Consider the following 13,996-nt stretch of genomic DNA (forward strand, 5'->3'; position numbering starts at 1 on the left):
AGTCATTCAGATGGTAGGGGTGTGTATCATTCATTCAGATGGTAGGGATGGGCATCAGTCATTCACATGAGTGACTTGCATCAGTCATTTAGGTTCCTCTTTCACTTTTTCAGAAACTTTAGAAGGAACAGTTGAGTAACACCATCTGGAGTACAAAAAACAAAATATAAAAACCACCTATCAACTGAATTGTTGGTAAAATTCTACCCCTGTGTAAGTGTACACACTCTTCACCAAGTATTTTGATATAGGAAGCACTCAACATTCATATTTTAACCTGATTACAAATGTTAGTTTCTATAGACTATTTAATTTTTCCAGTGGCGCTGCCAGTTGTGACATAAGCATTAAATAAATAAAAGCCACTGTTTTTAACTGTTTTTGTTTGTTACTTTGAGAGGTGCTTGTAACTCCAAATGCAAATAAAATATCTTTGGTAGAAATTGTAGACAGAGCAGTTAAAAGTTATACCTGATTTCAGAGAAGTAAGATGGTACATTTGAATTTAATATGTACTTTTTTCATAACTTTTCTATTGTCTAAAATCTATAACTACACATTCTTCCCCCAGGGTACTGTGCTTATTCTTTATGGATATAACCCTAGGTCTACTGATAAACTAGTCTTTTATATAAGTGATACTTACACTGTGACAGTTTTAAGAGTTAAAGTGGCTGGAGAAATGAACAGGGCTGATAGTACTAAGTTACACGTTTAAAAGTGACACCTTTGTCCTTTGATACCATTTCCCAACAAAGGTTATCATTGAAACTTCTTCCAGTCCGAAGAGTTGTATTTCTCAGTCAGCTAAAGCAGCTGACAACACAGTGTGAGTTGACATACAGCTCCAGTTTCTTCCCAGCTCGGACCTTGCTTGTCCCCTCCCCCTCTTCTGACGTTCTCTTAAAAGATTTCAGTTATCTGTCATCAGGCTCCGGGTTAGATTCCCAGGGCCAAAGCAGCTAGGAATGTGTTGGTGAAGAGGACACTCCAGACAGGACAATATGCTTGTCTGCAGGGTAGCCATGAGGAGGAATTCTAAGAGCTGGCTGCACGGTTACTTTGGCAGCTGTAAGCCAAAGACAGTGGAGCTCCTGGAGATGGGTGTTGGTGCTGATAGGGTGTACTTCAACCTTTCAGTTTGTACACAAGCCTCAGAGCAACAGCACTAGCTGCCAATTGGCCTTCTTGTGCCTATTTCTAAGCCCCAAGTAGGAGTGATGCCGTTGAGGATCTCCTGGCCCTTAGAGTGATTCACTCTGCATAATGACTCTACTTAGCACGTTCAGATGAAGTGCTGGTTCATAAGTGACGATCTGTTCCTCGGTCATTACTACCTACCATTCAGTTAAGAAGTCCAGATATGAGGTCTAGGAGATAAACTGAAGCTGACTGCAGTGGTGGATATAGGCCGTGTCCACTTGTCAGAACTCATCCAACACCTAAAATAGATGATTTTATGGTAAGCAAATTATGCCTTAATAGAATTGATTTTTTAAAAGGGATCGCAATGTGTGAAGAACTGTTAGATAAAATAAGAAAGCTCCTGTCATCGAGCGCACGCTAATGTTGGCTGCTGTGGCAGAAATGCACTTTTGTGTGTAGAAAATACAGGAATCATTCCTAGCAAACATTAACACCATCCCACCAGTAATGCATTTTACTATGATTGTAAGAAAAGCATGCCTGTTCTTTCATTCTATCTCAAGCAATTTGTCTCATGCACAGCATGTAGTGAATGCCCAATGGGTATTAACAGACTAATTGATGTCTGATATTAGAGTCTTTAAAGCATAACCTGTCATTATGTACCACTGTCTTAAATATAAAGAGAAAGAAAGGTGTAATAACTTTATGTTGTTTGTGTAAAATGGCTGTTTAACTAGTTTACAGTTTTGAAGTGTTTTGCTAATATCATGTAGTGTTTTCATACTTCATCCACTGGTATGAGTTCCATGCTAGACGATAGAACATGTGTTCGACATCCCAAGTCACAGTCGAAGATCATTGTTACGTAGTTTGATGGGTCCCATAGGCAAAAACTGAGATTTCTTATTTCAGGTATACGATACTTATTACAACCTGATGAATTACCCTATTCTTACAACAAGGGATGGGAAATCAACAAGGCCAGCAATCTTCAGTCTTGAGTCGTTCACTTAGGTGGAAATGAGAAACGTAAGGGTTTTGCTTACTGTCCATGGCTGTGAAGCTCTGCTATGAAAGCGGTAGATATCATTAAGTGATTTAGTGAAACGTACTAAATTTAAGAATGATTATTTCTTCATTTCTTAAGAATCTTGTCAATTTGATTGTTTTGGCATGATGCAAAAAAAATCATTATGTACATGAAAACTGGAGGTAAAGGAGCAATGTTGAAAACCAGACAAATCTTTTTTTATAGTAAAGATGATAGTATATGCCGATCAGGATGTTTGGAGAAAATCAAATACCTACGGGGAAAAGACATGCCTGGGAACATTTGAATTTGCAACTGGATGCTTTGACCTGACTAGAAATGGACACGTGCTAAATGTTAAGTCAGTACATGTATTTGGCACACAGGTAAAGCCTGGTGACAGAGGAAATGGAAGAAGGAATTTCTCCTCTACACTGTGTTAACTAGCCTAAGCTTACTCAGAAAGGAGGAGCTGGAACTATCACTTTAAAGTGGTGTGTATCTGTGTGTGTGTGTGTGTGTGTGTGTGTGTGTGTGTAATTCCCTGCATCAGTATTAGACTTTCTTTAAAATATTTACAAATTAAAATAATTTCTTAGATTGCTTATGATTGGGACACACTTATATTTGCTTTGCTTTCTTTTTTTAGATTGTTAGATTGTTTATTTATTTACATTTCAAATGTTATCTCCTTTCCTGGTTTTCCCTCTGGAAACTCCTCATCTCATCCCCCCTCCTCCTGCTTCTATGAGAGTGTTCCCCCACCCACCTACCCACTCCCACCTCTCCACACTTGAATTCCCCTACATTGGGGCTTCGAGCCTTCACAGGACCAAGGGCCTTTCCTCCATTGATGCCTGACAAGGCCATCCTCTGCTACATATGCAGCTGGAGCCATGGGTCCCTCCATATGTACTCTTTGGTTGGTGGTTTAGACCCTGGGAGCTCTGGGGGGTTTTGGTTGGTTGATATTGTTGTTCTTCCTATGGGGTTGCAAACCTCTTCAGCTCCTTCAGTCCTTTCCCTAACTCCTCCATTGGGGTCCCAGTGCTCAGTCCAATGGTTAGCTGTAAGCAAATGCATCTGTTTCCTCTCTTGGTTACATAAACCATTTATTTAGAAAGATTTTTTAGACAGAGGAATACCTATAACGTTTAAGTCATCCTGGACCTGCAGGTTAACATGTGAGCTCTAGGATTTTTTCTTGGCATTTCACTTTTCATAATGTTTGCATTATATCCTAGTTTCACAGTTGGGACGATTCAGACTATTTATCTTGTCTATAATCTAATAAGAAGCTAAGTAAATTATTGCAGAATAATTTTAAGAATATAGTAACAGGCACAAACCTGCGTGTAATCATTTCTGATAAACCCTATTAACATCTCTTAATCTATCTTGTCTCTTCTCTTCATTTTCAGAATGCCCCAAATTTAAGCTGCATATGTGCCTGCTCAGGAATTTTGCATTTATAATTATATTTGCAGGTAATTACATCTGCTTGGTCTCCTTTGTTAATATAAGAAAAAAAAATCAGACAAGCTAGTAGAGTCAGCATCTCCAGTCTTTTGCCTTCTTGTAATCTGAAACAGATTGTGATTTTACTCTCAGGATGAAGAGGATGCCAGCTCTAGGGAGATGAAGAATTAAGATGGAAGAAGTCTAGATGTTTGAATTATGTCTGCACAACTATCTTTACAGCCTGAACTACTTAATTCCAAGAAAGACAAACTAACCTTTGATTCATTCAAAGCATTTTACTTCTGTATTGTTCTTATCTACCATACCTTATATACTAACTGATCCATATCCACTGCTAGTACATGTAACAAGTATATGAGATATACATATAATTTTATAAGTATTCATTGAACTAAAACGGAAATAAAGAACACTAGCTGAATAGTCCCATTAAACAGAAAACTGATTTGCTATTATGTATCTCATGTGACACAGGTGACACTAATTAAGACTAGTATCAAATAGAAGATTTGGAACGAATAATGTTACCTAATAATAGTATACCTAATAATAATATATAATATACCTAATAATAATAATAATATATAATAAGATATATGTAATAATATACCTAATAATAATAATACCAAATTGTTACCTAATCTTTGTTTTTTTTAACTTCATTTTAAAGTAGTGAAGGTTGGAATTCTAATGTTTTATCTTTGAAAATTTTAAATCCTAATTTTTTAACATTATATGCACATGCAATGGTGTGTGTGTGTTGTGAGTGTGTGTTTAGAAACTTAAATGCCATGACACAAGGGTGTAAGAATTATATCTAGGTAATTTCTGAGTAACTTTGTATATAATAAAATATTTAAAAATTCAACCATGGATTTTAAAAGCAAAACCGAAGAGCTCTTTCCATGCTAGCTTGGGATTCTCTGTCTATGGACAATCACAGATAGGTAACCTAATAATATGTCGGTCAGAAGTTAATTATAAAAGATCCATTTGTTACCAAATTAAATGTTTGTCTTTTAAATATCTAATTTTTGTTTCCTTTCTGTTTTTCTGTAAGACTGACAAAAGATACTGTACATAGGTATAATTTTAAGAAAGACAGAATTAAGCTTTTCATTTCTCTGGACTTTGTAAATGTTTTACATTTGAACTGAGAACATCAATTTTGCTTATGAGCATATTAGTAGCTTGTGTTCTCTGGGCTTCATTCTCCCAATGTCTGTCACTCCAAAATTGTTGTGAAACATCAGCAGTTGTAATAACTCTATGAAATGAAACTAGATCTTCAGGGGATCATACAAAGCAGCTTCCAAGCACCTTGTCTTCAAGGTGTTTGCTGGTTTATAAGGTCAAACAGGAAGAATATCCCTTCGGCCCAAAACAATTTTGTGGTTACATACTGTTAATGAAAAACGTCATTGCGTATCAGATTCAGAACAGATTCAAACACACACACACACATAAACACACACTCAAACACACACACACACACACAATCACACATTCACACATACACCACACACACACACTAATATGAGCAAGGAGAAAGTGACAGATCTTCATTCCTGAGAAACTCAAATGTGAAATGGAGAAGCTGATTTCATGAGTCTTGATAGTTGATACAGAATTGAAATGAACCCTGAAATATGAATAGACTGGGCAAGAGCCTGGTGATGTATTTCAGCTATCAGGAGGCAAGGAGTGAACTCATCTGTATCATCAGCCAGCCAGAAGCAGCCTATTTTTATCTAATGCAGTCCACTTAGGACCTACATGGAGTATTGGCATTGGGAATAATCCTAGGCTAAATACATTTTGTACTTACATGTAAACTTAATGAGTATGGACTTTATTTATTTTTTAAAGATGGAAGGAGATATGAAAACTAGCCTTTTAGAAAGATTGATTTAGAACATTGTGTTAAAGGGATTAGAGGAGATAAAGTGAAGGCAACGAGTAAGAAATTAAGGTTATCCAGGAAGGCCGGGATGTTGGTCTGAACTAGAGAAATGGTAGAGTGTGTGACTTTAGGGCCTTCTTCCGTTAAAAACCACTTTTGGTTATAGCTTTGAAAATTGATTAATTTAGAAAATAAGCTTGCAAAAGACTTGGATTCCATATGGGGTTTCATTACTATTTCATTTTGGCATATTTCCTCCCTCCCTGCTCTTCCCCCTTGGGCCCTCAGCTCCCGCTGCACCTTCCACTCCCTCTGTTCCATTCCCTTGTCCACTGGTTCTTTTGTCTTTCCCATTTTCTCAGCTGGAAGCTGTCCCCTGCCCTTTCCAGTTTCCTGGATTTTAACTCTTCTTATTCCCACCTAGACATGCATATTTAATCGTCAGCCGCTATATAGTCCACGTTGAAGGAGAACATACAGGGCTTGTCTTTCTGAGCCTGAATGACTAGACTTGAAATAATATTTTGCAATTCTGTTTCTTTCTCATTCTTCTGCAGATGGGCATACAGTTTTGGGAAATGCTTTTAATCCGTGCCATGGTCCTTGCTTTCGTTATGTTACCTCCTCTGACGATCCTGAGATACGTGTGCTCATTGCTGACTCTGAATCGTTCATGAGTCTGTTCTTTATTAATTGTGCCTGGGAAAGAATGAGCACAGTAGTGGATGCCATCTCAGATCAGTTCTCTTCACTGTGTACTGTGTACCATCCTAAGAAGTTTACAAGTACTGGGCTGTCCCACATAAAACATGTCATCTTTACAGGTCAAAAATGATAGGAAAGCATCCATTTATACAGTCCCTTAGTCTTCTCAGAAAATATATAGATTGGCTACTAGGATTATCCACTGTTTCATGCAAAGAAGTGGATTTATAGAGAGGTAACATTGTCCAAGGCTGGTGAACAGTTCATGGCAGAGCTGAAGTTTGTACACAAGCCGCATTGTACTACTTCCTGGTGGAAACAACTCTTATCTCCTCACCTGCCCTAAGCCCTTTAGTGTAATGTGCCCAACAATCTCAGGAAGTAGAGACTTCCCTAAGTGACACAGAAGAAAGATTATGCACTTTTAAAATTATGATTATTTATGTTTTATTATTATTAATATAGTATATATTAATTCAATCTGTATTACATACTATATATTACATACTATATATTACATACTATATATAATATATAACACACTATATATACATAATGCATATATACATATATCATATTATATATTCGGATAATGGATTCCATTCCACTTTCACATTCCATATTTTCTCTACCTCCCCATCCACCCAAATCCACAACCGTTCTTTCTATCTCTCATTACAAAACAAACAGGTATCTAAAAATAAAAAATAAAAAAAAATAAAAAAAATAAAATTTCAAAAAAAGGGCAACTGTGTGCATGTACTTATTTGGAGAAAACAAATTGGCTTTTCTCAATAAAGCAAATGATCTTGATACTTATAGACACTATCTGGATATACTTCTTGTAGCAAAAAAAAAAAAAAAAGATATGTTCTTTACAGTTAAACCTATTTAAGTTGTCACCTTCCCAGTGCTAGCTACCATTTTGAGGAAAATAAATTGCTTTATTTTCTAATGTCAATAAAAATAAAAATAATACAGTAAGCAAAATAAAATAAAACCAGAATAAGTCAAAAGCAAAAAATAGCAAAAGAACAAGCACAAGATGTAGATATGTCCATCCATCCCCTGTACCTGGGAGATGAAGCTCCTCTCATCCCCTGTACCGTATTTACCAGGAGAAGGAAGGCGGGATGAAGATGCTCTCAGCTTCCTACAGTTCAAGAGCTAGTTCGACAAGCTCATTCTCATCCTGCTTTGCTGTTAGATGGCATCAGCTGTAGCACATCTAGGGTTTCGTTAATTTCACACGCCTGACTTGAAACAATACTTAGCTGCTGTTCTTTCTCTCCCTTGTCTCCTGAGTGTGGCCTTTGATCTCATGCTGACATCATTTCCTGGATTGTTTTGATTTTACTCATCAGTCCATTTCTAGATATTTCACACAGACACTGCAATGCAACATGACCAGTTGTTTCATTATCACTTAGTCTCCTAACTCCACGGACTCATTTGTTCTAGAGTACTAGCTGATAATACCCAGGCCTGACTCAACCAAACTAAGATTATGGCTGATTTGCATAAGACTTGAAAAAACTGTGGAAACAAGTGGAATTACTTCAACGCAAACATGGAGTTTCCAGTCCAAGTAGGTATTAAATACTATTTTTAAGTTAAAAATATATTTTATTATATATTTATATATTTTATTGAGGCTTCTAAATACCTATATTATTTAAATTGATTAAGTTCTTTCCTATGAATTTCAATCTTAACTATAATTTGGAAAAAATTTAAGATATTTTTAGTTCTTTCAACCTACATGCTTATTCTACTGGCTCTTTTCGTTTTTTAATTTTTTAAAAAAATTTCTTTTTACTTTCCTTCCTGTTTTTGGAGGAGGATACACGGACAAGGTCTCATTCTGTAATCCAAGCTAGTCTCAAACTCAGAAATTTTCCTGCCCCAGGTCTGAGTTGCTGTGCTTAGCTTTATTCATTTGACCCAATGTATTACGTATTAATAGCTCAGACTACATATATATGTGTATATATACACATATATATGTATATATATATGTGTGTGTGTATACGTATATATACATATACTACACACACACACACAAAGGTGCTCTCCCAAATTAAACCTTCTTCAAAATATTACCTTTTCCTGAGATTTTTGGTATTATATTTCATCTTCTCTCTCAAACCATGTCTCTCATTCATTCTTTACTGAGTCTTTGTTGTTTAAAAAGTTAAACCTTCGGCTGCTCCTTCCTATAAACAAAACGCAAAATATATTCTAAATATAACCCTATGACGTTTTCTATAATTTCCTGTATTGCCGTCTCTGCCCAGAGCCATGAAGTGGCCACTCACTCCCTTGTCAGTTGTCAGCTTAGATCTTCTTACCAAATGCTTCCGAAACATCTCCAGATCGTTCCTAACTCTCATCACATGCTCTGCTCGTCACTGGCAGCCTTACCTTACCTTTTATCTCAGGAGCTCAGTCTGTGCTCTGATGTATACTTGCTTTTTGCTAAGTACTTGACACAGTTTCAGAGTGGACCCTTGCCTGGAGAACCTCCTGCCATATGACAGAACGCCAATAATCTTTTCGCTGTCTGCCACGTTTATTCCTTTCTTGATTTAATTCTCAATTTCACTCCAAGTGGTCTGCATACACTGTTTACTCTTAAGCTGTGTTCGGGCTACCGAATCAGCTCTTGCTTCCTTAACACAAGACCTTCCAAGCTGGGTTTTCAGATCTAGTGCCCTCACTGTACTTCCCTCTTCTCTGCCAGATGAACTTTCTCCATCATTTCCCTTTCCAGTGGTAATTTTATTGTTGTTGTTTGAGACAGTTTTTTTTCTGGGTAGTCCTGGCGTCCTGGAACTCAGTTTGTAGACTGGGGAGCTGGCTTCAGTCTCAGAGATCCGCTTGTCTCTGCCTCCTGAGTGCTGAGATCAAAGGAGAGTACCAACACTGCCGAGCCAGAGGTATTTATGAATACTGCTATTTATTTATTAAATCTTTAAACATTTTGATCATGTTTTGTGATATGAGAAATCAGCAGGTAATTGGAAGAGAACAATGAATTAAACGTATTTCTCATCCTCAAGAAACTGATGGTCTAACTAGAGAACAAATACCCTAGTAGTTGATTCTTTGCATCATTAAAAACCACATTGCCCCTCCCCCCTTTTAACATCCTTGTATCATTCTAATAACATGATCTACTCAGTCTCAGACTTTGTGCTATCACACTGTGGAATGCCACCAAATTGCTTTGGCATTTATATGATGCATTAGGTGGTGAGTTACTTTACAGTCAAGCACTGCTTATTTCATTTGTAATTGAACTTTACCTAGCACGCTGAATGTCTGATGATGTGTATAAGTGAATGCACAATGATGAAAAATTTCAAGAATTATCAACAACAAAGCAGGAATTTCAGGTGATGGGTAAAGCCCATCTCTCCCAATGAGGACAGATGTCATATTGGCAATAATTAGTGAGAGAAAGAAGCAGTATGTCCTTTGTTGGCTCTGTTGCTGTAATATTCCCTGGACTTAACAAAGAAACAAGCTTGTTTAGGAATGGGATGGGAATGGTACCCTTAGTTACCTGGATGTTGGGAAATGGAATTTTAGATATAAAGATATTTTAGATTGCAAATTTGTATAGACGGTTTTGGAGTACAGGGGGTAAAAATACAGCAATTGAAGATTGAGTTAGAACAGTGTCCTGCCTTGACATCCAAAGTTGGTAAAAACAGTGATCTCTGGTCAGTTTGGCTAATCTTAAGAGTGGCAGTGGTGTCACATTGCTATTGTTACACAGAACCATCATGACAAAGGTCTTTTGTGAGGAGGTGACAAACCACATTGAAGCACAGTTCACCCTGAATTAAGATGGGAGGGAAGCACTGTCGACCTGCTCACACTGCTTGATTTAATCACAAAATTACTGCACTTAGGAAGATAGGTGTGAGGCTTACATTTCACAATGAAGAAGAAGTGGACGTGAAGGGCACTTCCTGGAATTTGGTGAAAAGTACAAGAACAATCCTAAAATTTGTGGCAGAGCAATATTAAACAATTTTATTATTTTTAACTTCATTTACTTCGTTCTCTTTTTTGTTTCTTTCTTTTTTGTTCACTTTTTTTGTTGTTGTTGTTTTTGATGGGTTGAGGAAAGTCATTCCCTCTATGTTCAGAGGTAAATAAAGAGCAGGCAGAATAGTGGACAGGGATGAATAGGGTAACTGAGCACAGCGCAATGCAATAAGTGCCTGGTTGGACCAGTCCTGTTCAGCTGTACATAGCCCACCCAGATGATGCTTGCCTCCCCAGGCTGCAAATAGTTCTTTGTTGAGGGCACGATGCTTCTTTGGTGGCCAAAGCCTAGGATTCTGTGGTAATTTTCTACTTAAATTGGGGGATGTTCAAGCATGTAGAGATCTAATCCTTCCTCTGACCTTTACATACCTTCTTTTGTGGCTTTAAGAAAAGTAGACCTGGTTGTGAATGGAAACATGGCTTTTACAATTTGGGGGCTGGCTAGGAATACAATGTGATTTTCCAATCTTGGTTATTTTACCATGATTGATAACAGTTTTCTAAAAATCAAAACACAAAGTAAATATTTGCTCTAATACACCACATAAGAATCTTTATTAAATATAACAAAATAAAATAATTGAAATATTTCATAGAAAATGAAGAAACTATGTTCATATTTTGTTGTAGCTGTCTTTGTGAATGCCAATTCATTGATGCTTATGCATACCATCCAATGAAACGGAGAATTTCTATTGCTTTCCTTAGGAGTAATTATTTTTAAAACCTTGTTGCATATAGCAGTACGTATTTCTGTGATATTAAAAAAATTCAATCTAGTCAATTTTTATTTTAAAATATCCTTTAAAAAATTTAAATTTGTTTAGTGACTTCAAGGATCAGCACAGACATGACATAGTTGGGTTACAGGATCTTCAAACCTATATGAAAGGCTCCTCGGTGAGTTAAGCCACTTCTCACTCATCACAAAATGCTTACTACTGTCACATTCCCAAATCTTGTTGTAAATTAAAAAAGAAAACTCACATTTTTTTGAACTGTTTAGAAATACATACACTCATTAACCTAGAAAAACATCTAGAACCTTATACAGAGATCCAGTTCAGGATAAAAGTGATTGTTTCTTGGCACTGTCATCTGCGTTAAGGGATTAACCAAAGCTGATGATATGCATCGTTTCTATGTCAAACAAGTTTGCAGAGGCTTTTCACACACAGAATTATTATCACACCACAGGTTTCTATCTGTCTTTTCACTTTTAGGTGGATCCATCTACTGCAATCATTCCCCTTAGTATCTCATACTCTGGCTTTAACACAACATAGCACCGCACAACACAACAAAATGCAACAGAACACAGACACTGTGCTTGTTGCTTTTACTCCTCCTTTCTTTTAAAAAAAAACTTTTAAAGACATAATTTTCTCTACAAAAATCATTGCAAAAATGAGGTGATACAAGATGCCAGTCACAGATACAGTCTATCAACTTCTTAAATTTGGGAACTTCAATCATTTGTGTAATCCTTGTAGTTGTGTTTGAGTATCAGCCTATATTAATTTAAATGAATGAATGAATGAATGAATGTTATTGTAAAACTTTTAATTAATTCACCGAAGACATGTATAGCTTTCAATTCTATACAGATGTCTGACTCCCAGGCAGTTTAGATTCTCAACATTTAATAATCAAAATGCAATTATGTTACAGAATTAGCTCTCGCTTTCTAACTGAATGTGTAAATGCTTTGCTATTAAGTTCTATAGATTTTTGTTTAGAAAAGTGGACTTAATTGTTACCTCATATATTTTTACAATAGGTTATGCAATAAGTTTCATTGTTCTAGTTTAGGTTTTTTTCTTTTTTTTCTTTTTTTCTTTTTTCTTTTTTTTTGAGACTGGGTTTTTCTTTGTAGCCCTGTCTGTCTCAGAACTCACTCTGTAGACCAGGCTGGCCTCCTGAGTGCTGGCATTAAAGGTATGCACCACCACCTTCCAGATGAAATGAGGTTCTCTTGAGGAAGTAAAGTTAAATTGTACTCAAAAGATTTAAAACCTAAATTAATAGTTTCTAAAACACAGAGAGATATAAACTTTTATCCATAAAGAAAAAATAAATTTTCAGTGTGCAGTAATAATATTTACAGTACTCTAGAAACTTTGAAAAAATAAACAGCAGAAGTCTATAGATATTTGATAATATTTACTTAAACAACACTTGCCAGCCTTTCAAACTCAGCTGTGCATTTTTATAACTTCATCTAACATTTTGAAGGGACTCAGATTTGGATATATTGTATAAGATGAAGTTCGTTCCTCAAGAAGTCTCTTTCATGCTGTCTAGAAACAGACTTGAGTCACCACTGATTGAAAAATAGATTCCCTTTACTGTTGTTGTACCCATCTGGATCAGCCAGCAATTAAAGGGTTATTGAATGGGAGAAGTTGAGCTTCAGATCAGCATTTCCCAGTGGCACGTATCTTTAGCAGTAAGTGTGGAAGCCAACTAGGAAGGAACACGTTTGAAGTGGCAGAACTAATCATGCAGAAGCAATTTGCGATTTTCTCTCTCAGCCCAGATAAAGCAGAGCATTATGACATTGGCTGTGAAGAACAAGGTCAATTTACTGTGAAAAGCCAGCTATAGACTACAACTTCAAATAGACTTTTATCCTGTAGAGACAGAAACAGGATTTACCCTATTGCTTACACTACAGAATGGGCAAAATGAAGTGGACAATTCAATTAGGATGCACCAGTAATTGTCATGAATTTTCCCCCAACTCTTTCCTATAGTCACCTCGTAACTAGAGCTGACAATTTCCCTCACCTATGAGAACTATCAATTCTTGCTTGCTCATTTTCTCTGCAATGAAATCTATTTTTTATGTGTTACCAATTTAATTAATAGAAATCTACCTCTCATTTTCAAAATATTTGATGCTTATTTTTTTTCAGATCATTTAATTTGGGGGCTTTAAATGACATTCATTCCCCCCCCAAAAATCACTCAAAATTGGCTTTACAAAATACAACATATGAAATTTAGGAATGAAGTTTATCAGTTTAGCATTTGTGTGCTGTTCATGACAACACTTAATGCAACTTATTTGAGTTATCATAGTGAATAAATAGTTTGCTCCCTCAGCAATGGGCAAAGACTGTCTTGCTTTATTTTCTGGCTGATCTCCAGGGAAGATTATTCTTATGAAAAATGAAACAGGGGTGTACCTTAATTGATTGCTCAAAGACCCACCCATCTAGAATAGCCATACTTAGTGCAAATTGTTAAGTGCACCTGATATGCTTGCCTTAACTACAATCTATATTGATAATGGTATCAATAATCTATATTTAAAAAAATCACGAAAGTGGGGTGAGACTTGTTCCCGGAACCCCAAAAAATGACATAAATGAAAATCTGATTAAATGCTGCTCTTAGCGTTGGTCTTAATAAGAAATTCACGGCTCTAAACTTGAATGTGTTGGTCAACAGCATCTGGACCATGAACCAGTGGTTCTGCAAAGTCTGGCCAGTGAAGGAATACCATGGTGTTGACATTCACTCCTGGAACACAGGGGAAGCCAGACTTTAATGTTTTCATTGGCTCGTGGAGGTGCTGAGCAAACGCATCTCTGGGCCAAGGATCACTGGGGTCCTGCTTTTGCTGACCCAATGATTGACAGTAACACAATGTTCTTTTA

Source organism: Grammomys surdaster, unplaced genomic scaffold (genome assembly GCF_004785775.1).
Source record: "Grammomys surdaster isolate TR1022 unplaced genomic scaffold, NIH_TR_1.0 99, whole genome shotgun sequence".
Classification (NCBI taxonomy): domain Eukaryota; kingdom Metazoa; phylum Chordata; class Mammalia; order Rodentia; family Muridae; genus Grammomys; species Grammomys surdaster.